At 37.7% G+C, this 27,903-nt stretch overlaps 1 protein-coding gene and 1 long non-coding RNA gene across 3 annotated transcripts in view; both read left to right on the top strand.

Moving 5' to 3' along the window:
* LOC132345777 (uncharacterized) overlaps positions 1-27,125 on the top strand; it is a 48,383-nt gene extending 21,258 nt beyond the window's left edge. Inside the window, exon 3 of the long non-coding RNA XR_009495328.1 lies at positions 20-27,125. This is a non-coding gene — a long non-coding RNA (uncharacterized lncRNA). The remainder of the gene's footprint in view (positions 1-19) is intronic.
* RSRC1 (arginine and serine rich coiled-coil 1) overlaps positions 1-27,903 on the top strand; it is a 447,324-nt gene that overhangs the window by 34,706 nt on the left and 384,715 nt on the right. The window lies entirely within an intron of this gene.

The raw sequence follows: 27,903 nt of genomic DNA, 5'->3' as shown, positions 1-27,903 counted from the left end.
TTCTTCATTTTTTAAATAGGCATAGATCACGCAGGATCAATAGAAGCAGTGAGAAAATTCTGGAGGAGCAAAGCTGGGTAACCTTGTTCTTGGACAGACAATCTGAAAATGAGCTGTCTGCTTGGGGATAATAAATTAAGTGTAAAGTGAATGCTTATATAAGTACAAAGTTTATCTGTTTTTAAAAGTTTGCTCTATTCCTTAAGCATACAATTAAATAAATGTGTGTTTTTATTGTTTATTTACCATAGGTTGTGCATATTTATAAATATTTATATTTATTTATAAAATCATCCAAAATAAAGATGAAGTACAGACTGTGAGTCTAACCATGAATGCAGTAAGCTTTTATTCAGGTCACTGTTTTTATTAGTATGCCCTTGACTGGAACCCTCAGCAGTTTTACATTGACATTCAAAACAGATGGACTTTTAATTATTAATCCTATGGAATTAATGAGCTCATTTTAAGAAAAGGGTACTCTCCCTGTGCCCCACTGCCCACTTCTTTGTCAAATTGCTTTTTAATTAGGATTTTCTAGGTTTATAGCATTTAATCCAAAGTAGGCAAAAGGTGATCTGTTAAGTATGTCATGAAATCTCCAAATTTTTTTAATAAAAGATTCAGTGATTTATAGTTGATAAAAGATTTTATGTGGCTTTGTAGTATTAGGCTGATTAAATAAATGAATGCTGTCCTTTTTTATCTTTTGCTTTAGGATGGTACCCTTCCAGTTTTCAGATAATTTTAAATTAGTTTTAATACTTTCACATCAAAATATGTTGTTTAGGTCCAAAAGAAGTATAGTAAATATTAATTAGTTGACTTAACCTTCAATAATTAATAGATAAAGAATATCTAAATTTTCAGCTGGTATAAGAACTGTATTTTCTAATGACAAAGGAGATGATGTTTTCATAGACATTTCTTCTCAGCTTAACTGCAGAGCAATTTTAGTTCTTTTGTTTTTGACTCACATGGAACACTTTCCTGTCCATCTAAAATTGGGGTACAGATTTCTGCCTAGGGTGGCAGCTGCATTGTGGGGAACTCTTCCTGGAGAGTTCTGAATTGACTGAATGTTAGCTAAGTTATGGCTGCTTTTCTGTTTTTGGACCAGATTTCACTGTTGTGAAGAGTAGGGTCATGACTCTAAACAAGCTGAGTGGAAGAGCTGTTCATTTAGATTTTCTTTTGCTCCTCTTCACTGGTATAGATCACTAGAAATTGGCCATACTTCTTTATGTAATATTTACCAGTGTATCAAGTTAAAGTCATTTAATCCATGCTTTAGGATGAGATAATTTCATTATCTCAGTTGCTGAATTTCTTGCTATTTCTTGACCCTCGTTAACAGAGGAAAATCTGGAGAATGCTATGTAGGGACATCTTTGTTGCCTGGGCAGAGCCCAGATCAGAATTTACCATGGTAGCTTGCCATAGGCACTACTGTTGGGTATAACTAACTGCCAGCATGTTTTACTGGGTGACTCCTTGGATGTTGGCAGACAATGTGGTTCCTGTTCTAGAGAAGCTTACTGTCATATAAAATTTGCTTTTTGATTTTTCTTTATATTTTTGTCTATTTACTCTTTTATATCCTTATGGTAAAAGCAAAGATAGAAACCTGTGTAGGTAGATAAGGATAATTTATTGAGAATGAAATTTGTTATTTTCCCCTGCTCCTTCCTATAAAACTGCAAAACTGTGGAGTCTTGCCAAAAAAAAATTGATAATTATTATTTATTGTCAGAGTGGTTTAAAAGTAGGTAAATTGTTGTATGTTTTTATAATGTTGTTGACTGTAAGTATAGGAATCATTAATTATGTGCTTTTTTTGTTTTCCTCTGTATTTCACTCATTGTTTGATGAGGAAGGATATGGATTATATATTTATAAATCTGGTTTTTAAAAGGTCATTGTGTGCTCAGTTGTTCAGTCATGTCCGACTCTTTGTGGCATCATGGACTGTAGCCTGCCAGGCTCTTCTGCCCATGGAATTTTTCAGGCAAGAATACTGGAGAGGGGTGCCGTTTCCTTCTCGAGGGTATCTTCCTGACCCACAGATTGAACCCACGTCTCTTGTGTCTCTTGGATGGCAGGTGAATCCTTTACCAATAGTGCCACTTGGAATTACATTTGTTTTATTTCATGGAATCAGTGCTTAATATTTGAGTTGACATTTGTGTGAGGTATAAAATAATGGTCCAATTTCACTCCTTTTCATGCGGCTGATTTTCCCAATATGACTTCTAGAAGACACTGTCCTTTTCCTATTGTGTATTCATGACTCTTTTGTCATAAATTAATTGACTATATACATGTGGGTTTGTTTGGGGGCTCTCTGTTTTGTTCTGTTATCTATATGTCTGTTTTTATGCCAGTAACAAACTGCTTTGATGACTGTAGCATTGTAATCAGTTCAGTTCAGTCTCTTAGTCATGTCTGACTCTTTGCAGCCCCATGGACTGCAGCATGCCAGGCCTCCCTGTCCATCACCAACTCGCAGAGTTTACCCAACTCATGTCCATTGAGTCAGTGATGCCATCCAACCATCTCATCCTCTGTCGTCCCCTTTTTCTCCTGCCTTCAATCTTTCCCAGCATCAGGGTCTTTTCCAGTGAGTCAGCTCTTCGCATCAGGTGGCCAAAGTATTGGAGTTTCAGCTTCAGCATCAGTCCTTCCAATGAATCTTCAGGACTGATTCCTTTAGGATGGACTGGTTGGCTCTCCTTGCAGTCCAAGGGACTCTCAAGAGTCTTCTCCAATACCACAGTTCAAAAGCATCATTTCTTCGGCACTCAGCTTTCTTTATAGTCCAACTCTCACATCCGTACATGACTAATGGAACAACCAAAGCTTGGGCTGGATGGACCTTTGTTGGCAAAGTAATATCTCTTCTTTTTAATATGCTGTTTAGGTTGATCTTAACTTTTCTTCCAAGGAGCAAGCGTCTTCTAATTTCATGCCTGCAGTCATCATCTGCAGTGATTTAAGAGCTCCCAAAAATAAAGTGTCACTGTTTCCATTGTTTCCCCATCTATTTGCCATGACGTGATGGGACTAGGTGCCATGATCTTAGTTTTCTGAATGTTGAGCTTTAAGCCAAGTTTTACACTCTCCCCTTTCACTTTCATCAAGAGGCTCTTTAGTTCTTCTTTACTTTCTGCTATAAGGGTGGTGTCATCTGCATATCTGAGGTTACTGATATTTCTCCCAGCAATCTTGATTCCAGCTTGTGCTTCCTCCAGCCCAGCATTCCTCATGATGTACTCTGCATATAAGTTAAATAAGCAGGGTGACAATATACAGTCTTGACGTACTCCTTTTCCTATTTGGAACCAGTCTGTTGTTCCATGTCCAGTTCTAACTGTTGTTTCTTTACCTGCATTCAGATTTCTCAAGAGGCAGGCAGGTGGTCTGGTATTCCCATCTCTTGGACAATTTTCCACAGTTTGTTGTGATCCACACAGTCAAAGGCTTCGGCATAGTCAATAAAGCAGAAGCAGATGTTTTTCTGGAACTCTCTTGCATTTTTGATGATCCAGTGGATGTTGGCAATTTGATCTCTGGTTCCTCTGCCTTTTCTAAATCCAACTTGAACATCTGGAAATTCATGGTTCACATATTGTTGAAACTTGGCTTGGAGAATTTTGAGCATTACTTTACTAGCATGTGAGATGAGTGCAATTGTGCCATAGTTTGAGCATTCTTTGCATTGCCTTTCTTTGGGATTGGAATGAAAACTGACCTTTTCCAGTCCTGTGGCCACCGTTGAGTTTTCCTAATTTGCTGGCATATTGAGTGCAGCAGTTTCACAGCATTATCTTTTAAGATTTGAAATAGCTCAACTGGAATTCCATCACCTCCACTAGCTTTGTTCGTACTGATGCTTCCTAAGGCCCACTTGACTTCACATTCCAGGATGTCTGGCTCTATGTTAGTGATAATCACCATCATGATTATCTGGGTCATGAAGATCTTTTTGTATAGTTCTTCTGTGTATTCATTCTTGCCACCTCCTCTTAGTATCTTCTGCTTCTGTTAGGTCCATACCATTTCTGTCCTTTATTGAGCCCATCTTTGCATGAAATGTTCCCTTAGTATTTCTAATTTTCTTGAAGAGATCTCTAGTCTTTCCCATTCTATTGTTTTCCCCTGTTTCTTTACACTGATCACTGAGAAAGGGTTTCTTATCTCTTCTTGCTATTCTTTGCAACTCTGCATTCAAATAGGTATATTTTCCTTTTCTCCCTTGCCTTTAGCTTCTCTTTTTTTCACTGCTATTTGTAAGGCCTCCTCAGACAACCATTAGGCTTTTTGCATTTCTTTTTCTTGGGGATGGTCTTGATCATTGCCTCCTATACAGTGTCACGAAACTCTGTCTGTAGTTCTTCAGGAACTCTTATCAGATCTAATTCCCTGAATCTGTTTCTCACTTCCACAGTATAATCATAAAGGGTTTGATTTAGGTCATACCTGAATCGTTAGTGGTTTTCCCTACTTTCTTCAATTTAAGTGAATTTGGCAATAAGGAGTTCATGGTATCAGCCACAGTCAGCTCTTGGTCCTGTTTTTGCTGACTGTATACAGTTTCTCCATCTTTGGCTGCAAAGAATATAATCAGTCTGATTTCGGTGTTGACCATCTCGTGATGTCCATGTGTAGTTTACTCTTGTGTTGTTGGTAGAGGGTGTTTGCTATGACCAGTGCGTTTTCTTGGCAAAACTCTATTAGCCTTTGCCCTGCTTTATTCTGTACTCCAAGGCCAAATTTGCCTGTTATTCCAGGTATTTCTTGACCTCCTACTTCTGCATTCCAATCCCCTATAATGAAAAGGACATCTTTTTTGGGTGTTAGTTCTAGAAGGTCGTGGAGGTCTTCATAGAACCGTTGAACTTCAGCTTCTTCAGCATTACTGGTTGGGGCATAGACTCCATTCTGTCATTATTCAGATCACATCGAATAACTGCATTTCGGACTCTTGATGTCTACTCCATTTCTTCTAAGGGATTCTTGCCCACAGTAGTAGATATAATGGTCATCTGAATTGAATTCACCCATTCCAGTCCATTTTAGTTTGCTGATTCCTAAAATGTCAGTGTTCACTTTTGCCATCTCCTGTTTGACCACTTCCAATTTGCCTTGATTCATGGACCTGACATTCCAGGTTCCTATGCAGTATTGCTCTTTACAGCATTGGACTTTACTTCCATCACCAGTCACATCCACAACTGGGTGTTGTTTTTGCTTTGGCTGCACCCCTTCATTCTTTCTGGAGTTATTTCTCCACTGATCTCCGGTAGCATATTGGGCACCTACCAACCTGGCGAGTTCATCTTTCAGTGTCCTATCTTTTTGCCTTTTCATACTGTTCATGGGGTTCTCAAGGCAAGAATACTGAAGTGGTTTGCCATTCCCTTCTCCAGTGGACCATGTTTTCCCAGAACTCTCCACCATGATCTGTCCATGTTGGGTTGCCCTATGCGGCATGGCTCATAGTTTCATTGAGTTATTCAAGCTGTGGTCCATGTGATCAGATTGGTTAGTTTTCTTTGATTGTGGTTTTCATTCTTTCTGCCCTCTGATGGATAAGGATAAGAGGCTTATGGAAGCTTCCTGATGGGAGAGACTTACTGAGGGGGAAATGGTCTTGTTCTGATGGGCATGGCCATGCTCAGTAAATATTTAATCCAATTTTCTGTTGAAGGGCAGGGCTGTGTTCCCTCCCTGTTCTTTGAGCTGAGTCCAAACCATGGTGGAGATAATTAAGATAATTTGCCAACAAAGGTCTGTCTAGTCATGGCTATGGTTTTTCCAGTAGTCATGTATGGATGTGAGAGTTGGACTGTAAAGAAAGCTGAGCACTGAAAAATTGATGCTTTTGAACTGTGGTGTTGGAGAAGACTCTTGAGAGTCCCTTGGACTGCAAGGAGATCCAACCAGTCCATCCTAAAGGAGATCAGTCCCAGGTGTTAATTGGAAGGACTGATGCTGAAGCTGAAACTCCAATACTTTGGCCATCTCATGTGAAGAGCTGACTCATTGGAAAAGACCCTGATGCTGGGAGGGATTGGGGGCAGGAGGAGAAGGGGACAACAGAGGATGAATTGTTTGTATGGCATCACCAACTCAATGGACATCAGTTTGGGTAAACTCTGGCAGTTGGTGATGGACAGGGAGGCCTGACATGCTGAAGTCCATGGGGTTGCAGAGTTGAACATTACTGAGCGACTGAACTGACTGAATTAAAATAATGGAGACCTCCTGCAAAAGATCCCATACGCACACTGCTGTACTCAGTGCCCCATACCCTGCAGTAGGCCACTGCCAACCCATGCTTCCGTCGGAGACTCTTGGACACTCATGGGCAACCCTGGGTCAGTCTCTTGTGGAGTCACTGCTCTTTTCTCCTATGGGCTGGTGTGCCTGGGTTTTGTTTGTGCCCTCCAAGAGTGTGTTTCTCCAGTCCTGTGTACATTCTGGTGGCTATATGGTGGGTTAATGACTACCTCCTCCAAGAGGGCTTATGCCATACCCAGGTCTACTGCACCCAGAGCCCTTGCCCCTGCAGTAGTCCACTGCTGACCCATACCTCCACAGGAGACACCCAAACACAGTTCTGCCTCAGCATTGTAATAGAGTTTGAAACTAGAAAGTGTGGTACATCCAGCTTTGTTTTCTTTCTCAAGATTGCATTGGCTATTTTGGGTCTTTTGTGGTTCCATACCAATTTTAGCATTATTTGGTCTATTTCTGTGAAGAATGCTGTTGAAATTTTGATGGAGATTGTGCAGAATCTGTCAGTTAGATTAGATTAGAATCTAGATTTGACAAATATGGACATTTTAACAAAATTCTTCTGACACTTTAGCACTGTATATCATTTGATTTATTTGTGTCTTCAATTCTTTTCATTCATGTCATTTAGTTTTTAAGTATACAGGTCTTTCAACTCCACGGTTAATTTTATTCCTAGATACTTTTATTCTAATTGATCCAATTGTAAATGGGATTGTTTTCTTAATTTCTCTTTCTTATAGCTCATTATTAGTGTGTATAAATGGAACACTTTTTTGTGTGTGTTTATTTTGCATCCTGCTGCTTTCCTGAATTTATTTTTATTAGATCTAACAATTTTTTGGTGGAACCTCCAAAGTTTTTCTTTTTTTAATTCCAAAAACCACCTTTGAAATTTATTTATTTATTTGCACTCAGTAAATGCTTTAATAATTAGTTAGTGAGCACTTGAGTTATATGTATTTTTTGGTTTTTATTTTTTTTAAACTTTTTATTTTACATTGGGGTATAGCCAGTTAACAATATTGTGATAGTTTCAAGTCAACAGCAAAGGTCCTTGCTTATGCATATGCATGTATCCATTCTCCTTCAAACACCACCCCGCCATCCAGGCTGCCACATAACATGAATAGAGTTCCATGTTGCTATGCAGTAGGTCCTTGTTGGTTATCCATTTAAAATATAACAGTGTGTACCTGTCCATCCCAAACTCCCTAACTATCCCATCTCCTCATCTTCCTCCTGGCAACCATAAGTTCACTCTAAGTTTGTTACCCAGTCATTAAAAAGAATGCATAGGTAGTCATTAACCCACCATAGAGCCACCAGAATGTACACAGGACTGGATGGACCTAGAGATTGTCATACTGAGTGAAGTCAGACAGAGAAAGAGAAATATCATATGGCATCCTTTATATGTGAAATCTAAAAGGAAATGATACAAATGAACTTACAAAACAGAAACAGACTCATAGAGTTCTTTATGTATAAAATAATGCGATTTGTAAATGGTGACAGATTACTTTTCCAATTTAGATGCCTTTTTTTTCCTTGCCTAATTGCTTTAGCTAGGACTTCCAATTCCATGGGGAATAAAAGTGGCAAGAGTGGGCATCCTTGTCTTGTTCCTGATCTTAGAAGAAATGCTTTCAGTTTTACACCATTGATGAAATGGTGATATTAACTGTGAGCTTTTTACATATGGCCCTTTTGTTGTGGTACATTCCCTTTATACTCACTTAGTTGAGAGTTTTTTTCATGGATGGATGTTGAATTTTGTAAAATACTTTTTTAGGATTTACTGAGATGATTGTGATTTTTATCTTTCATTCTGTTAATGTGGTATATCACATTGACTGATTTGCCGATGTTGAACCATCCTTGAATCCCTGGAACAAATTCCAATAGATTAGGGTTGATGGTCATTTTAATGTATTGCTCAGTTTGATTTGCTGGTATGTTTTTTCTTTTTTCTTTGGAAGATTGTTTTCATTTGTGTTCTTTGGGAGTGTTAGTGTCATTTTCTTCTTTTGTGATGTCCTTGTCTAATTTTGGTGTCAGGGTAATGCTGGCCTCATAAAATGAGTTTGGACGAATTCCCTCCTCTTATATTTTTTGGGAGTGTTTGAGAAAGATTGGTATTCATCCTTCTTCGAATGTTTGATAGAATTCACCAGTGAAGCCATCTGGTCCTGGACTTTTTTGGTGGCGGGTGGGGGGAGGGAGGTTTTTAATTACAAGTTTTATCTTTTTAGTACTAATTGTCCATTTAGATTTTCTCTTTCATCATGATTCAATCTTGGTAGGTTTTGTGTTTCTAGGAAGTTATCTCTTTTTTCTAAGATATCTCTTCTTGAGTTTTTAAAAATATTTAGAATAAACTTTGCATTTACAGAGATTAGATATGAAATTGATATATAAAGATATCTTTGCAAAATCCACTTAGTTTTTATTTTTTAAAGTTAAATATGCAAAGCATATTTTATCCTTTAAATCTTTTTCCTTAAGTTTTTGTTGATACATATAGTATATTGTAAGTTTTTTCCTCAGAGTTTTATTGTGACAAGAAATAAGGAACCTTTTGGCATTATCCACTCTATAAATTATTTTCTTCTCCAATCTAGATTTTTAAGAGTTTTCATTGGTTTTGTTGTTCTATTATTTTTATGAAATAATCTGTGTTCACACTCTGTCACAACCTGTTGTCTTTGGAATGTATGCATTTTGTGCCAGTTACCTTTCAGCATTATTTTCAAGCTGAAGATTCCAGTGTTATGGTTTACCTTCATATGGAAGGCCCCCTCAACCCTTACCTTCCTGATAATTTTATTTTCATTAATATGTATTGCCTGGTTCTTGTCAAAAGATGGTTTTGTATAAAATAGACTGAGGTAGGATTTTCTTTTCTGTTTCCAATATGCTTTCTGTTAATGGCCACTATTATAGTTGGCCTTTCTGACTATAAGAGCACATTGGAAATGTTACTCTTCAGGAAACAGTATATAATGACTACCAGATCTCTTTCCAGATCTCTCTTATTTTATGAGTATAGTAATGCTTTCTCATTTATGAGTTTGCCTTATTTGAAATTCAGATATAATGTAGATTTCCTTCTGTACCATGTATGTTTTTCAGAACCTCTGCTGGACATCTGGGTCACTTGTTTCCACCTTTGTTCTTCTGCCAGTTGCTTCTTAGACGATTGGTCACATACATATTAAGTGTCGTGAAAATATATTATATTTTATCATTGAGCTGTGTGTATTACCATGTGGTATTTGTATCCCTTATGATATTGGGCAAGAAGAGATTAAAAAGAATGTTGTTTGTACTGTCAGACCTGTTACTGCCAAGGTTGATGTCTAGTAGTGCTATACATAAAGTGCCATGACAGTGTAAAATGAAAGGCATATTGTCAGCTCAAACTCGAAAGAGGAAGGGGCTCTTCTTGCCAAAGGGGTTTAAAAATGTGTCTCCCATCATCAAATTTGTGGAATACAGACAAGGAGGCAAAACCTTCAGGTTGGGGACCAGAGACCTGTAGCATCAAAAAGCATTCTTACTAATTTGTAAAACTGGCAGCTAGAATTTTGTAACAAGTTTTTTGTTTTTGTTTTTAAAGCAAAGCGTTTTCCTGGAAATTAATAGGTACCAATTTAGTTTTTAAGGTCTTTATTTTAGGGAATGGTATAAGCAAAGTCTAAAAATGGACCTTTATACAAGGTGTGAATAAATTACTGTAGACAGGAATAAAGTGGAAAAAGAGTTTTGAAAGAAGTCCACAGTTCATATTCTATGTTTTTTCCAAATACTAGAGAAAATTCCAGGTTTATTGGGTTGTCATAAGCAGAAAAATCTGGTTGGTGGTTGGTTCTTTAACTTTTCTTTGATCACTTTAGATGTAAGGTGAAATTTTGAAGGGAGGATCTGATGAAAGCCATGGATCTTCTTCCCAGAAAATTTTATATATTTACATACATATTAAAAAAATTTTTTATTGGAAGACAGTTGCTTTAAAATATTATGCTAGTTTTTGTCCTACATTAATATGAATCAACCACAGGTATAATATGTCCCCTCCCTCTTGAACCACCATCCCATCTCCCATTCCACCCCACCTCTCTAGGTTGTCACAGATCTCTGGATTGAGCTCCCTGTGACACACAGAACTTTCCCACTGGCTATCTGTTTTAATATGGTAGTGTATATATATCCATGCTACTCTCTCAATTCATACCACCCTCTTCTTCCTACACTGTGTCTACAAGTTTGTTCTTACATACATAATTTTTAATTTACTCTTTGAGGAGGTACTTGACATCCTAAAATGCCATGGATCCACTAGGTAAGAGCATTTTTGTCAATGTCAAAAACATTTACAATAGAAGTTAAATGAAAAAGACCCTGAATAGTCAAAGCAATCTTGAGAAGGAAGAAGGGAGCTGGAGGAATCAACCTTCCAGACTTCAGACTATACTACAAAGCTGCAGTCATCAAGACAGTATGGTCCTGGCACAAAAACAGAAATATAGACCAATGGAATAAGACAGAAAGCCCAGATATAAACCCATACACCTATGGGCACCTTATCTTTGACAAAGCAGGCAAGAATATATAATGGAGAAAAAATAGGCTCTTCAATAAGTGATGCTGGGAAAACTGGAGAGCTTTGTGTAAAAGAATGAAACTATAACATGTCATAACACCATTACACGAAGATAAACTCAAAATGGATTAAAGACCTAAATGTAAGACCTTACATTTATGGTCTAAATGTAAGACCATAAACTATAAAACTCTTAGAGGAAAACATAGGCAGAACACTCTTTGACTTAAATCACAGCAAGATCCTCTAAGACCCACCTCTTAGAGTAATGGAAATAGAAACAAAAATTAAAAAATGAGACTTAATTAAACTAAACAGTGAAGGAAACTATAAGCAAGGTGAAAAGACAATCCTTGGAATGGGAGAAAATAATAGCGAATGAAACAACTGACAAAGGATTAATCTCCAAAATATACATGTACCTCATGCAGCTCAATGCCAGAAAAACAAACAACCCAATCCGAAAATAGATGGAAGACCTTAACAGATATTTCTCCAAAGAAGACAAACAGATGGCTAATAAACACATGAAAAGATGTTCAACAGGACTCACTATTAGAGAAATGCAAATCAAAACTACCTTGAGGTATCACCTTGCACCGGTCAGAATGGCCATCATCAAAAAATCTACAAACAATAAACATCGGAGGGTGTGGAGAAAAAGAAACCCTCTTGCACTGTTGGTGGAAATGTAACTTGTTACAGCCACTATGGAGAAGAGTATGGAGATTCCTTGAAAAACTAGAAGTAAAACTACCCTATGACTTAAGAGGCTCACTACTCGGCATATACCTTGAGGAAACCATAATTGAAAAAGACACAGGTACCCTTCGGCGCTCAGCTTTCTTCACAGTCCAACTCTCACATCCGTACATGACTACTGGAAAAACCATAGCCTTGACTAGATGGACCTTTGTTGGCAAAGTAATGTCTCTGCTTTTCAATATGCTATCTAGGTTGGTCATAACTTTCCTTCCAAGGAGTAAGTGTCTTTTAATTTCATGGCTGCAATCACCATCTGCAGTGATTTTGGAGCCCCCCAAAATAAAGTCTGACACTGTTTCCACTGTTTCCCCATCTATTTCCCATGAAGTGATGGGACCAGGTGCCATGATCCTTGTTTTCTGAATGTTGAGCTTTAAGCCAACTTTTTCACTCTCTTCTTTCACTTTCATCAAGAGGCTCTTTAGTTCCTCTTCACTTTCTGCCATAAGGGTGGTGTCATCTGCATATCTGAGGTTATTGATATTTCTCCCAGCATCTTGATTCCAGGTTGTGCCTCATCCAGCCCAGTGTTTCTCATGATGTACTCTGCATATAAGTTAAATAAGCAGGGTGACAATATACAGTCTTGACATACTCCTTTCCTGATTTGGAACCAGTCTGCTGTTCCATGTCCAGTTCTAACTGTTGCTTCCTGAGCTTCATACAGATTCTCAAGAGGCAGGTCTGTTGGTCTGGTATTCCTATCTCTTGAAAAATTTTCCAGAGTTTATAGCGATCCACGCATCAAAGCCTTTGGCATAATCAATAAAGGAGAAGTAGGTGTTTTTCTGGAACTCTCTTTGTGTTTTTGATGATCCACCAGATGTTGGCGATTTGATCTCTCGTTCCTCTGCCTTTTCTGAAACCAGCTTGAACATCTGGAAGTTTATGGTTCACATATTGTTGAAGCCTGGCTTGAAGAATTTTGAGCATTCCTTCACTAGCATGTGAGGTGAGTGCAATTGTGCAGTAGTTTGAACATTCTTTGGCATTGCCTTTCTTTGGGATTGGAATGAAAACTGACCTTTTCCAGTCCTGTGGCCACTGCTGAGTTTTCCAACTTTGCTGGCATATTGAGTGCAGCACTTTCACAGCATCATCTTTTAGAATTTGAAATACCCCAACTGGAATTCCATCACCTCCACTAGCTTTGTTCGTAGTGATTCTAAGGCCCAGTTGACATCACATTCCAGGATATCTGGCTTTAGGTGAGTATCACACCATCACAATTGTTTGGGTTGTGATGATCTTTTTTGTACAGTTCTTATGTGTATTATTGATACCTATTCTTAATATCTTTTGCTTCCGTTAGGTCCATATGATTTCTGTCCTTTATTTAGCTCATCTTTGCATGAAATGTTTCCTTGGTATCTCTAATTTTCTTGAAGAGATCTCTAGTCTTTCCCATTCTATTGTTTTCCTCTATTTCTTTGCACTGATCACTGAGGAAGGCTTTCTTATCTCTCCTTGCTATTCTTTGGAACTCTGCATTCAGATACTTATATCTTTGCTTTTCTCCTTTGCCTTTAGCTTCTCTTCTTTTCACAGCTATTTGTAAAGCTCCTCAGACAGCCATCTTGCTTTTTTGCATTTCTTTTTCTTGGGGATGTACATTCCTATACAATGTCACAAACCTCGTCCATAGTTCCTCAGGTACTATGTCTCTCAGATCTAGTCCCTTAAATCTGTTTCTCACTTCCACTGTATAATCATAAGGGATTTGATTTAGGTTATACCTGAACTGTCTATTGGTTTTCCCTACTTTCTTCAATTTAAGTCTATATTTGGCAATAAGGATTTCCCTGGTGGCTCAGACAGTAAAGTGTCTGCCTACAAGGTGGGAGACCCGAGTTCAGTCCCTTGGTTGGGAAGATCTCCTGGAAAAGGAAATGGCAACCCACTCCAGTATTCTTGCCTGGAAAATCCCATGGACAGAGGAGCCTGATAGGCTATAGTCCATGGGGTTGCAAAGAGTCAGACACGACTGAGCGACTTCACCTGCACCTTCTTGGCAATAAAGAGTTCTTGATCTGAGCCACAGTCAGCTCCTGGTCTTGTTGTTGCTGACTGTATAGAGCTCTCTATCTTTGGCTGCAAAGAATATAATCAGTCTGATTTAGGTGTTGACCATCTGGTGATGTCCATGTTTAGAGTCTTCTCTTGTGTTGTTGGTAAACGGTGTTTGCTATGACCAGTACTTTCTCTTGGCAAAACTCTATTAGTCTTTGCCCTGCTTCATTCTGTCCTCCAAGGCCAAATTTGCCTGTTACTCCAGTTATTTCTTGACTTCCTACTTTTGCATTCCAGTCCCCTATAATGAAAAGGACATCTTTTTTGGGTGTTAGTTCTAGAAGGTCTTGTAGGTCTTCATAGATTCGTTCAACTTCAACTTCTTCAGCATTACTGGTTGGGGCATAGACTTGGGTTACTGTGATAGTGAATGGTTTGCCTTGTAAATGAACAGAGATCATTCTGTCATTATTCAGATCGCATTGAAGAACTGCATTTTGGACTCTTTTGTTGAGTATGATGGCTACTCCATTTCTTCTAAGGGATTATAATGGTCATCTGAGTTAAATTCACCCATTCCAGTCCATTTCAGTTCGCTGATTCCTAGAATGTCGACATTCACTCTTGCCATCTCTTGTTTGACCACTTCCAATTTGCCTTGATTCATGGACCTGACATTCCAGGTTCCTATGCAATATTGCTCTTTACAGCATCGGACCTTGCTTCTATCACCAGTCACATCCACAACTGGGTGTTGTTTTTGCTTTGGCTGCACCCCTTCATTCTTTCTGGAGTTATTTCCCCACTGATCTAGTAGCATATTGGGCACTTACCAACCTGGGGAATTCATCTTTCAGTGTCCTATCTTTTTGCCTTTTCATACTGTTCATGGGGTTCTCAAGGCAAGAATACTGAAGTGGTTTGCCATTCCCTTCCTGTGGACCACGTTTTTCCAGTGTCTCCACCTTGACCCATCCATCTTGGGTTGCCCTTTGTGGCATGGTTCATAGTTTCATTGAATTAGGCAAGGCTGATAGTAGTATCGAAGCATATAAATTACCATATGAAAAGTACATAGTCAATGGAAATTTACTATATCATGCAGAGAGCTCAAACCCAATATTCTGTGACAACCTACAGGGGTGCGATGGGGTGGGAAGTGGGAGAGAGGTTTGAGAGGTAAGGGCCATATATCTATCTATCTATCTATATATATATCTATCTATGGCTGATTCATGTTGATGTGTAGCCGAAACCAACACAATATGTAAAGCAATTGTCTTCCAATTAAAAATGAATAGTTTTTAAAAAAAGAACTTAAATGACTCTGCAGTTATAAGTATCTATTAACTAAAAGAGGTTGCAGGTCCTTCTGAGTAATTATCTACTCCCTTCCCTTCCTATTTGAGCCCTATTATTGTCTATTTTAATCTGAGCAGTACATTTTCTCTCAGTTTCAAAGGTAAAGTGAAAAGTATAGCTTATTACCAAGTTAGGGGAGGGAAATGCTTTTGGTAATTGTTTATTTTAGTGAATGTAAAACATATTTATGAAGCTTTATACATTGTCTTGCAATCCCATTGAAAAAAATTAAAATTATGTGTTTGTTATCCAAGAATTCTCCCACTGTGAGGATTTTCAAGAACTTCATTCTGATGGGGAGAGTAGTTATCCATTAAATATGTTATATTTTGCTGATTTTCATTGTAGAATTTTTTTTTTGATACAATGTCATTTTTTCTCTGTTTTGTTTCTTGTTAGATTTGACATTTCCCTGTCCTCTTCATATTAGAAGTTTCTATTATTTTTTTTTATCATATTAGGCATCTTATAAAAATATTAAATGGGATTGATCCTATAGTCATTTTTGAATAGTTCTTTGTGGGCTTCTTTTGGACTACTTTATTTTTCCAGCCAACCATTGAAAAAAATTTCATTGTCTTCAAACTCTCTTTCATTTGTGTCTCAGATTACTAGAGTTTTCCTTTAGGCAAGGATGAAGTCATCAGTTCTTAATAGTAGTGTAGATTTCAATAAATCCTAATAGTAGAGTTAGTATATTGAATAAAGAATTTATTTTTCCATTTCTAACAGAGGTTTTTAAGAAAAATAGTGTACTTAGGACCTTTGTTTAGGAGGATTTTGAAAGTCTAAAAAATTACTTTTGTTTGATCTAAAAAAATTACAGAAGAACAGTTATGTGCATTGTCAGCTACATGGGTAGACCAAATCAACTCTTAGCCTGATTTGCAGAATGTTGGTTCCTAAAGTTCTGGTTGATTGCTTAAGCCTTGGGACAAAAGCTTATCTTAAATACTTTATCTGATAAAGGAGGTTCCAGTTGCTTTTAATATTACTCATTGTAGCATTATTCACAGTAGTCAAGATAACGAAATAGCCTGTGTCTGTTGATGGATGAATGGATAAAAATGTGGAATACTACTCATCTATAAAAAGGAGTGGATTTTTGCCATTTGTGACAACATGGTTGGGCTTGAGAGCATTGTTCTAAGTGCAATAAGTCAAAGACAAATACTGTATGATTTCACTTATGTGTGGAATAGAATAAACCAAAGCAACCAACTCAAAGCCAAGCTCATAGATACAGGGAACAGATTGTTGGTTGCCATTGGGGAGGGTGAATGCGTTAAGGATGTTAAAAGGTACAAACTTCCAAAATATAAAGTAACTAAGTTATGGGGATGTGCTGTACAGCATGTTGACTGTGGTTAATAATATTCTATTGCATATTTGAAGGTTGCTAAGAGAGTAAATGTTAAAGATATAAGAAAAAATTTTTTTCGTTACTAGGTATGTTTATTGGAGAAGGCAATGGCACCCCACTCCAGTACTCTTGCTTGGAAAATCCCATGGACGGAGGAGCCTGTTAGGCTGCAATCCATGGAGTCGCTAAGAGTCGGACATGACTGAGCGACTTCACTTTCACTTTTCACTTTCATGCATTGGAGAAGGAAATGGCAACCCACTCCAGTGCTCTTGCCTGGAGAATCCCAGGAACGGGGGAGCCTGGTGGGCTGCCGTCTATGGGGTCGCACAGAGTCAGACACGACTGAAGTGACTTAGCATGTGTATGTTTATGGATGGTAAGTAGACTTATTGTAGTGATTACATTAATATAAAATCATTATGCACTTGAGCCTAATATAGATATAATGCTATATGTCAGTAATATTTTAATAAACATTTACTTATCAGATATGGCCTTTTCACTTTTCTAGAAAAGATTTAAGTATGGTGTTATGTGAAAGAATGATAGAGTAAGTATTACACATTAAGCATTTTTATTTTTTAAGAGACGGTATGGTGTGGTCCCTTTCAGATCAGATCAGATCAGTTGCTCGGTTGTGTCCGACTCTTTGTGACCCCATGAATCACAGCACGCCAGGCCTCCCTGTCCATCACCAACTCCCGGAGTTCACTGAGACTCATGTCCATCGAGTCAGTGATGCCATCCAGCCATCTCATCCTCTGTCGTCCCCTTCTCCTCCTGCCCCCAGTCCCTCCCAGCACCAGAGTCTTTTCCAATGAGTCAACTCTTCGCATGAAGTGGCCAAAGGACTGGAGTTTCAGCTTTAGCATCATTCCTTCCAAAGAAATCCCAGGGCTGATCTCCTTCAGAATAGACTGGTTGGATCTCCTTGCAGTCCAAGGGACTCTCAAGAGTCTTCTCCAACACCACAGTTCAAAAGCATCAATTTTTCGGCGCTCAGGCTTCTTCACAGTCCAACTCTCACATCCATACACGGCCACAGGAAAAACCACAGCCTTGACTAGACGAACCTTTGTTGGCAAAGTAGTGTCTTTGCTTTTGAATATGCTATCTAGGTTGGTCATAACTTTCCTTCCAAGGAGTAAGCGTCTTTTAATTTCATGGCTGCAATCACCATCTGTAGTGATTTTGGAGCCCAGAAAAATAAAGTCTGCCACTGTTTCCACTGTTTCCCCATCTATTTCCCATGAAGTGATGGGACTGGATGCCATGATCTTCGTTTTCTGAATGTTGAGCTTTAAGCCAACTTTTTCACTCTCCACTTTCACTTTCACCAAGAGGCTTTTTAGTTCCTCTTCACTTTCTGCCATAAGGATGGTGTCATCTGCATATTTGAGGTTATTGATATTTCTCCCGACAATCTTGATTCCAGCTTGTGTTTCTTCCAGGCCAGTATTTCTCATGATGTACTCTGCATATAAGTTAAATAAACAGGGTGACAATATACAGCCTTGACGAACTCCTTTTCCTATTTGGAACCAGTCTGTTGTTCCATGTCCAGTTCTAACTGTTGCTTCCTGACCTGCATACAAATTTCTCAAGAGGCAGATCAGGTAGTCTTGTATTCCCATCTCTTGCAGAATTTTCCGCAGTTTATTGGGATCCACAGTCAAAGGCTTTGGCATAGTCAGTAAAGCAGAAATATATGCTTTTCTGGAACTCTCTTGCTTTTTCGATGATCCAGTGGATGTTGGCAATCTGATCTCTGGTTCCTCTCGCTTTTCTAAAACCAGCTTGAACATCAAGAAGTTCACGGTTCGCATATTGCTGAAGCCTGGCTCGGAGAATTTTGAGCATTACTTTACTAGCGTGTAAGATGAGTGCGATTGTGTGGTATGTTGAGCATTACTTTAAAAATAAATATGTTAAAGTAAAATAGTTGGAGCATTGTTTTTTACTCTTAAATGAAGAATATTTTGGAATATACTTTCTACTCAGTGCAGATTCCTAGAAATTAAAGTTTGTACACGACTAGGTTCATGTCTATCAATAAAGCAATAATTAGAAATTTTCTTTTTGGTATTTGTGATTGAATTAAATGTTGTGTTACTGTCATATTATTCTCTTAATTTTTTAGCAATCATGTCTTTGATATATATAAAGGAAATGAAGAAAACAAAAAACACTGGAGTTTTAAAATTACAGGTAACAAAGCAGGAAGGGAGCTGATAGAGAAAGCTCCATGATGTCCTCAAGCTTTATCCACTAAAGAGGATATCACCATGGAGAACAGTATGCAGGTTCCTTAAGAAACTAAGAGCTGCCTTATAACCCTGCAATCCCACTCTTGGGCATATATCTGGAGAAAAACACGATCCAAAAGGATACACGTACCCCAGTGTTCATTGCAGCACTGTTTACAGTAGCCAAGACATGGAAGCAACCTAAATGCCCATCAACAGAGGAATGGATAAAGATGTGGTACATATATACAATGGAGTATTATTCAGTCATTAAAAAGAAAGAAATAATGCTATTTTCAGCAACATGGCTGAACTTAGAGATTGTTCAACGAAGTGAGTCAGACAGAGGAGAAATATCATATGACATCCCTGATATGCAGAATCTAAAAAGAAATGATTCAAACGAACTTTTTATAGCAAAACAGAAATAGACTCACAGATTTAGAGAAGGAATTTGTAGTTCCTAGGGGAAAAGATCAGAGAAGGGAATGGCACCCCACTCCAGTACTCTTGCCTGGAAAATCCCATGGATGGAGGAGCCTGGTAGGCTCCAGTCCATGGGATTGCTAAGAGTCGGACATAACTGAGCGACTTGACTTTCACTTTTCACTTCCATGCATTGGAGAAGGAAATGGCAACCCACTCCAGTATTCTTGCCTGGAGAATCCCAGGAACAGAGGAGCCTGGTGGGCTGCTGTCTATGGGGGTCGCACAGAGTCGGACACGACTGAAGCGACTTAGCAGCAGCAGGAGCAGAGGAAAAGATGGGAGGGAAGGATGCAGGGGAAGGGATAGTTAGGAAGTTTAGGATTGACATGTACGCACTTCTATATTTAAAATGGGTAACAAGCAAGGACCTACTATATAGCACATGGTATGCTCATTAAGTATGGCAGCGTATATACTGAATGTTATTTGGCAACCTGAATGGGAGGGGAATTTAGAGGGGAATCAGTTCAGTTCAGTTCATTCACTCTGTCGTGTCTGACTCTTTGCGACCTCATGAATCTCATCATGCCACGCCTCCCTGTCCATCACCAACTCCCGGAGTCCACCCAAACCCATGTCCATTGAGTTGGTGATGCCATCCAACCATCTCATCCTCTGTCATCCCCTTCTTCTCCTGCCCTCAATCTTTCCCAGCATCAGGGTCTTTTCAAATGAGGCAGCTCTTCGCATCAGGTGGCCAGTGTTGGAGTTTCAGCTTCAACATCAGACCTACCAATGAACACCCAGGACTGATCTCCTTTAGGATGGACTGGTTGGGTCTCCTTGCAGTCCAAAGAACTCTCAAGAGTTTTCTCAAACACCACAGTTCAAAAGCATCAATTCTTTGATGCTCACATTTCTTTATAGTCCAACTCTCACATCCATACAAAACCATAGCCTTGACTAGACAGACCTTTGTTGACAAAGTAATGTCTCTGGTTTTTAGTATGCTATCTAGGTTGGTCATAGCTTTCCTTCCAAGGAGTAAGTGTCTTTTAATTTCATGGCCGCAGTCACCATCTGCAGTGATTTTAGAGCCCAGAAAAATAAAGTCAGCCACTGTTTCTTCTGTTCTCCCATCTTTGCCATGAAGTGATGGGACCAGATGCCATGATCTTAGTTTTCTGAATGGTGAGCTTTAAGCCAACTTCTTCGCTCTCCTCTTTCACTTTTATCGAGAGGCTCTTTAGTTCTTCTTCGATTTCTGCCATAGGGGTGCTATCATCTGCATATCTGAGGTTATTGATATTTCTGTCAGCAATCTTGATTCCAGCTTGTGCTTCATCCAGCCCAGCGTTTCTCATGATGTACTCTGCGTAGAAGTTAAATAAGCAGGGTGACAATATACAGCCTTGAGGTACTCCTTTTCCTATTTGGAACCAGTCTGTTGTTCCATGTCCAGTTCTAACTATTGAATGGATACATGTATATGTGTGGCTGAGTCCCTTTGGTGTCCACTGAAACTATCCCAGTAGTGTTAATCAGCTATACTCCAATATAAAATTTAAAAAACAGGATATTACCAAGCTGTAATTGACTATTTTTGGAATTAAACTTAATTTATGAGCCTTTAGCTTTGGCATGTTATCATTAAAGACATATATCTGGTACTTTGGTGGCTTTTATTGTTATTAACTTTGGAAAAAGGTAAACATATGACTGTGAATCCCTGTAGTTACACTGTGTGTGTATGTATGGGGGTTTGTGTATGTAGTTACATTTCTGGGTACATCTACTTGGCTTTCTGGCATTCTTTTAATTTTTTGGTTTAAAAATTTTTTGTTTTATTTTGTAGTATAGTTTTTTAATAATATTGTGTTAGTTTCAGCAGCATTATTAATTTACACATGTATGTGTCTTTCAAATTCGTTTCCTATTTGCGTTATTACAGAGTACTGAACTAAATAAACAGTAGGTCCTTGAGTGCTAGTGAGTGCTAAGTCGTTTCATTCGTGTCTGATTCTTTGTGACCCTTTGGACCATAGCCCTCCAGGCTCCTCTGTCCATGGGGTTCTCTAGGCAAGAATACTGGAGTGGGTTGCCATGCCCTTTTCCTGGGGATCTTCTGGATCGAGGGATCGTCCCCACGTCCCTTATATCTTCTGCATTAGGCAGGCAGGTTCTTTACCACAAGCGTCACCTGAGAACCCCACAGTAGATCCTTGTTGATTATCTGTTTTAAATATAGCAGTGTGTACACTGACAGTCTTTTTAAAAATGCTTTTTAGTGTTTCCCTGATTGGCAGTTTGTAAAAATCTGTCAAAGAGTATAAATACATGCATTTCATCTAAAAACTTTAAGGGATTGTATATAGAATGAAATACTTTCTTAAATTGATTTTTCAGAAATTTTTTTCTAGCTAATTCATTGATTTTTTAAAAAAATTAAGATACTTTCCAACATATTCAAGAGTTGGAGAATAATAAGGTATGCTCATTACTTGGATTCGACGATGACTAGGATTTTTGCCACTGCTGCTGTAGCTGGCCTGGTGGCAGTGGGGGTGGTGGTTGTGCTGCTCCTTCTCCTGTCCCCACCCCTCTCCTCTTCCTCCTTTTGTCTTCTCTTGCCTTTTCTTTCCTGAAGTACTGCAAAGCAAATTCAGGCACTGTATTATTTCACCCACATACCCTTCACTTTGCACCTCAAAAAATATGAACAATTTCTTAATGTGACACAATGCCATTATTAAATTTGTTTTATTCTTATTTTTTCACCATGTGCTCACATTCTTATATATGCCTATTTCCACATTTAAGCCACTCTTAGATCTGAGGAAGTCTGTGTTCCATATCTTTAAAAAATTTTCCTTTACGAAGAAGCTTAGTTTAAATTTTTTCATGACCACAAGGTATCAGTCTTCGTTTCTCTGTACCTTGTAAAAAATTACTTCACCATATGGTTAAGTAGTATACAGTAAATAATCTCAAAATTACACCTTTCAAAAATCTCCTTTATTAAATAACTTGCTGTTTTCTTACTACATTGCTGGCTTGTTCAAAATTTTTTTCAAATTCAAGAATGCAGGCTTTGGAAGTATTGTTTCAGTTAAATAGTATAAAAAATTGTCATATTATCATATGACTGTGTAATGTTTTAGGTAGTGTAGAAGTCCTTCTGAAATTATCTGTGGTATAGGACTTTTTTCTCCTAAATTTTCAATCTATTTCAGAGTAGTAGTTTAAGAAATTAATGAAGACTATTATAATTCTGTCAATTCACCATACAGTTGACCCTTGAATTTGTGAGGGAGATCAACCACTCTTACTGTTGAAAATCACAGACTGCCTTCTGTATTTGTGGATTCAATCAATGGGAGTCTGTGGTACTGTAGTACCTATTTATTGAAAAAAAAAATCCTTCTATAAGTGGACCCACACAGTTCAGACCTGTTTTGTTCAAGGGTAGACTGTTATGGTTTCTAATTCCTCATTCTCAATTTCTTTATTCTATTGTGAACTATAACAGTTTATGGACTGGCACTGGTCTGTTTTTGAGTATGGCTCTGAAATATTACTGTTAACCATGGTGAAAGTGAAAGTGAAGTTACTCAGTTGTGTTCAACTCTTTGTGACTGTATGGACTATAGCCTGTGAGGCTCCTCCATGCATGGGATTTTCCAGGCAAGAATATTGGAGTGGGTTGCCATTTTCTTCTCCAGGGAAATCTTCCCGACCTAGGGATCAAACTCAGGTCTCCTGCATTTCAGGCAGACTCTTTACCCTCTGAGCCACCAGGGATTGGTGTTAACCATGGTAATTGATATAATTTATTTATCATTTAGAATTGTTCCAGAGGTACTTTTCATGAAGGAGTAAACCACATGCTTCTCATATATTTTCATTTATCTGTCTCTTTTTTTAGCTCTCCTCTTTTGGGGGTTCAAGGCTATTTGCATACATTATGTAAATAATTGTGTGGGGGTCATTGGATTATTCACTTGGGCTGAAGGAGCAATTTGATTGTTCCCCTTATGAAATATACAAACCCAAAGGTGTACTTGAAAGGGGGATGTGTAGAGCGAAGAGGTGTTTGGAAGCCTTATACATGAGTCAGAGAAACAGCACAATAAAATTGCAACACTTAGACTAGGCATTACAAGACCTGGATTTTGATATCTTTTCCATGACTTAGAAGCAGTATAATCTTGACCTCTATCTGGTCTTGTTTGTTCATCTGCAAATTGTGGTTACTAACTATCCTGCATACTTTGGAAAGTTTTGAGCATGACAATCTTGTCTTTTAATAACTTGTTTTTTCTCTAGAGGTCCTCAGCAACAAATGTTTATGGGTTTCATTTTATTTGTCTAGAACTAAATTGTCTTAGCTACTCTATATATGCTTTTCTTTCAGTTTACTAATTTCTAGCTTCTTCACCTAACATATTCTTTTTTATACTTTATAACCTCTTTTTATTCCTCAGTGTTTATGATATGGCACACTCAGTGGTCATCAAAGCTTTTTTGGTATTTCTGTTTTAGCTTTTGTTCTTTCTTATAATTGTGTCATTTTCTTTGCATATTCTGGTTCAAGTTCTTGACGGAGGGAATTTGGCTCAACTAGTAATTCTTATATATGATGAACTACACCAAGGTTTGTGGGCCATCCTGTGGACTGACTTCCTTTATAGTCCCATCTGGAAAAGTCACCCTTGATTGAGCTGTGTCTTAGTATGGAGCCTGGCAGATTCTCCTCCTGGTAGCAGTGGTGTGGTTGATGCAAGTTGCTATGGTCTAAGTGAATCGATGAACTTTAGTAAAAGGAAGGAAACTTCAAGATAAATAAAGGCATATTCATTTAAACACATTTAGAGGAAAGAGGAAATTACATATTTGAGAAAATTAGGCATATAGACACATTTTTAGGAAATGCCATACTAATTTTATTCCTATTAAAATACACTGCATTTTAGGAGGACTTCTGTGATTTTTATCTTTAATCTTCTACATTTCTGTTAACACTTAATAACTTTTCAAATAAAAAACCCTTTTAAGTGCCTTCTCTTATGTAAACTCTCTGTTCCAAAGTTTTCAGTTAATTTTAGGATTCATTGTAAGAAAAGCAAAGTTATAAAGGACCAAGTTGTAGTGTTGAATTGTTCCTGCCAACTGTTAGTACTGTTTAAAGGAAATGGTAGATTAAAGGCTGGATGTTTTAAATTGAATCATAATTGGTAGAAAGACCTGCCACTTATTTTAGACATCCTTTTAATTAAGGTCTTTCCATATATTGTATTAGTATAAGATTATGTTACTTATTCTCTTTTCCTCCTTAGCATAAAACCAAAGAGAAGGATAGAATTTACTTTGTATTTTGGTAAAATCACAAAGTTGAGGATTTCTGACTTGAACACACCTAAAAATGATAAACATTATTTGAAACAACAAAGACTGTTTAAGAATTTGAAATGTTTTTCCAAGTATAGTAATGTAATTTGCTAATGTAAGTGAAGATCTTCATTTAATGAGCTTCCTGCTCCCATTTGCCTGTTCCACAAAATATTTGTTGAGCTGATATGTTAGGTATAGTAGGAGGCCATGATGTCCACATAGCAGAGCCTGTCAGAAGGGGCTGTTTCTTGCTCTAGAGTGTTAGTTGGAGTGGGGAAGCATTTTTTAAAAATTGAGGTATAATTCACAATATGTTGATTTAGTTTAGGTGAATAACATAATGACTTAATATATGTATATATTGGGCTTCCCTCGTGGCTCAGTGGTAAAGAATTTGCCTGCAATGCAAGGGATGCAGGTTCAATCCCTGGGTTGGGAAGATACCCTGGAGGAGGGCCTGGCCACCCACTCTGGCATTCTTGCTGGGGAAATCCCATGGACAGAGAAGCCTGGTGGGGTATAGTCCATGGGGTAGCAAAGAGTCAGATATAACTGAAGCAACTGAGCAGGCATGCACACACATATGCATGTACTGTAAAATGGTTACCACCACAGGTTCAGTTAACACTCATCACCACACAGGTACAATTTTTGTTTTCTTGTAATGAGAATTTTTAAGATCTCCTCTCTTAGCAACTTTTAAATGTACAATACAGTATTCTGGAGCAGGAATTGGCAACCCACTCCAGTATTCTTGCCTGGAGAATTTCATGGACAGAGGAGTCTGGTGGGCTACAGTCCATGGGGTTGTGAAGAGTCGGACATGACTGAGTGACTAACACGCAGTGTTGTTAACTGTAGCCACCATGTTGTACATTATACTCCTAGGACTTTTTATCTTTACTGGAGGTTTGTACCTCTGACTGCCATCAGCTATGTCACCTACTTTAACCCCCACTCTGGCAACCACCAGTCTGTTCTCTGTATCCATGACTTCTTTTTTTCCCCTTTAGATTTCATATATGTCATATCATATAGTATTTGTCTTTTTCTGACTTATTTCACTTAGCATAATGCCCTTGAGCTCCATCCAAATCATCCCAGATGGCAAGATATCCTTCCTTTTATGGCTGAAAAGTATTCATACACACGTCCATCTCACATATTTATCTGTTCATCTATTGATGAACACTTAGGTTGTTTCCATGTCTTGGCTATTATAAATAAGGCTGCAGTGAACATGGACTACCGATGTCTTTTCAAGATAGTGATTTCATTTCCTTTGGAAGAATAACCAGAAATGGCATTGTTGGATCATATAGTAGTTCTATTTTTAATTTTTTAAGGAACCACTATAATATTTTCCATAGTGGCTACACCAATTTACATTTCCATCAACAGTATACAGGGATTCTCTTTTTTCCATACCCTTGCTAACACTTATTTCTAGTCTTTTTCCTAATAAATATTCTAATGGGTGTGAAGTGATACCTCATTTTGGTTTTGATATGCATTTCCTTGATGGTTAATGATGTTGAACACTTTTTCATGTATTCGTTGGCCATTTGTATGTCTTCCTTGGAAAAATGTCAGATCTTCTTCCCATTTTTTAATCAGAATTTTTTTCTATTAAGTTGGATGAATTCTGTATCTATTTTAGATAAAAGCTTCTTATCAGATATGTGATTTGCAAATATTTTCCCTCATTCCACCATTTGCCTTTTCATTTTTCTTTTTTTTTGGTGGTCTTCTTTGCTGTATAGAAACCTTTTATTCTGATGTTGTCACACTTGTTTACTTTTGCTTTTGTTGCCTTTGCTTTTGGTGTCAAGTCCAAAAAATCATTGCCACAACTGATGGCCAAGAGATTACCTCCTGTGTTTTCCTCTAAAAGTTTTATAGTTTTAGGTCTTATGTTGAAGCTTTTAATCCATTTTGAGTCCCTTTCATTTCTTTCCATGTGGCTCACCAGTCTTCTAAACAACATCTATTGAAGAGACTGTCCTTTCCCCACTGCATATTCTTGGCTCTTTTGTCATAAATTAATTGACTCTATGTGTGTGAGTTTATTTTTGGGCTCTCTCTTCTGTTACTTTGATCTATATGTCTGTTTTTATGCCAGTACCAAACTGTTTTGGTGACTGTAGCATTGTAATAGAGTTTGAAAACAGGAAGTATGGTACATCTAGCTTTGTTTTCTTTCTCACGATTATTTTGGCTATTCTGTGTCTTTTGTGGTTCCATACCAGTTTTAGGATTCTTTATTCTATTTCTGCGAAGAATGCCATTGGAATTTTGATGGGGATTGCATTGAATCTGTAGGTTACTTTGGAAATTGTGAGCATTTTAGCAAAATTCTTCTAACCCATTAACACTGAATATCTTTTATTTGTGTCTTCAATTTTTTTCTTCAGTGTCTTTTAGTTTTTAGTGTACAAGTCTTTCACTTTATTGGTTAAATTCATTCCTAGGTATTTTATTCTTATTGATGCAATTATAAGTGGAATTATTTTAATTTCTCTTTGATAGTTCATTATTATTATATATAAATGCAGTACTTTTTCTGTATTGATTTTTATACAGCAGCATCACTGAATTAATTGATTAATTCTAACAGTTTCTTTAGGTAGAATTTTTAAGGGGTTTATATATATATATATATATATATATATAAATCTCATCTGCAACTTAAGACAGTTTGATTCTTCCTTTCTGACTTGACTGTGTTTTATTTCTTTTTCTTGCCTTATTACCCTGGCCTAGTACTTTCTATACCATGTTGAATATAAGTGGCAAGAGTGGGCTTTCTTGTCTTGTTCCTGATCTTAGAGATTGATGAAATAGTGATATTAGCTGTGGGCTGTCCCTTATGGCCTGTGTTATGTTAAGGTGCATTCTCTGCATACCTTTCCTAAGAATTTTTCTCATGAATGGATATTGAATTTTGTTCATGCTTTTTCTGGATTTATTGAGATGACCATATGATTTTTACCCATCATTTTTGTCATTGTGGTATATCTGCAGATGTCGAAACTGCTGGTGAAAATTTCTAGACAACCTACAACCTAAGTTACCTGTGAATCATCATTCTCCTCTTTTTTAATGCAGGTTTCTTCTTTATTTGTTTAAGCTTCCATGTTTAGATTTATTCTTAGTCACATTTGCTTATTTGCCACTAACTGTGTAGACTCAATGCAGTCTCAGTTACTAAAGTGCCTCTTTTAGACATTCCCTCAACCATCAGAATGATCTGTCTTTTCTGTTTGGAGAAATCCAAGGGTGGGTATGGAGCTCTCTGCTGCTAGAGTTGCTACTTGAGGCAGTTCTTTTTCCCATTTATTGTTTATTTACTGCTTGGGGTTTTTCAAACTACTTTTTATTTTTCATTCTTAAATAAAACCATTAGGAAAGGGCAACACTTGTGCGAA

Source organism: Bos taurus, chromosome 1 (assembly GCF_002263795.3).
Source record: "Bos taurus isolate L1 Dominette 01449 registration number 42190680 breed Hereford chromosome 1, ARS-UCD2.0, whole genome shotgun sequence".
Taxonomy (NCBI): Eukaryota; Metazoa; Chordata; class Mammalia; order Artiodactyla; family Bovidae; genus Bos; species Bos taurus.
Note: the sequence above shows the minus strand (reverse complement) of the source record. Positions and strands in the feature narration are given on the sequence as shown.